We start from the raw sequence: 201 nt of genomic DNA on the forward strand, positions 1-201 counted from the left end.
AGGCGGAGTGTTGCCTAGTCTACCGTCGTCGCAGGAGAGCACCGGGCGGCAACGAGTGAGACGGCGCCCTGCGGCGGAGAGTATTAGTGCATAGTAATTTTCAGTACTTAGATTTCTTCAATATAGCTTAACGAATTAATAGACTCTTATCTTTTGTAGAACCATAGTGTGAGAATCGCGAAACTCGGTTCGGACGAGTCG

This window comes from Cystoisospora suis (genome assembly GCF_002600585.1).
Source record: "Cystoisospora suis strain Wien I chromosome Unknown contig_4795, whole genome shotgun sequence".
NCBI lineage: Eukaryota > Apicomplexa > Conoidasida > Eucoccidiorida > Sarcocystidae > Cystoisospora > Cystoisospora suis.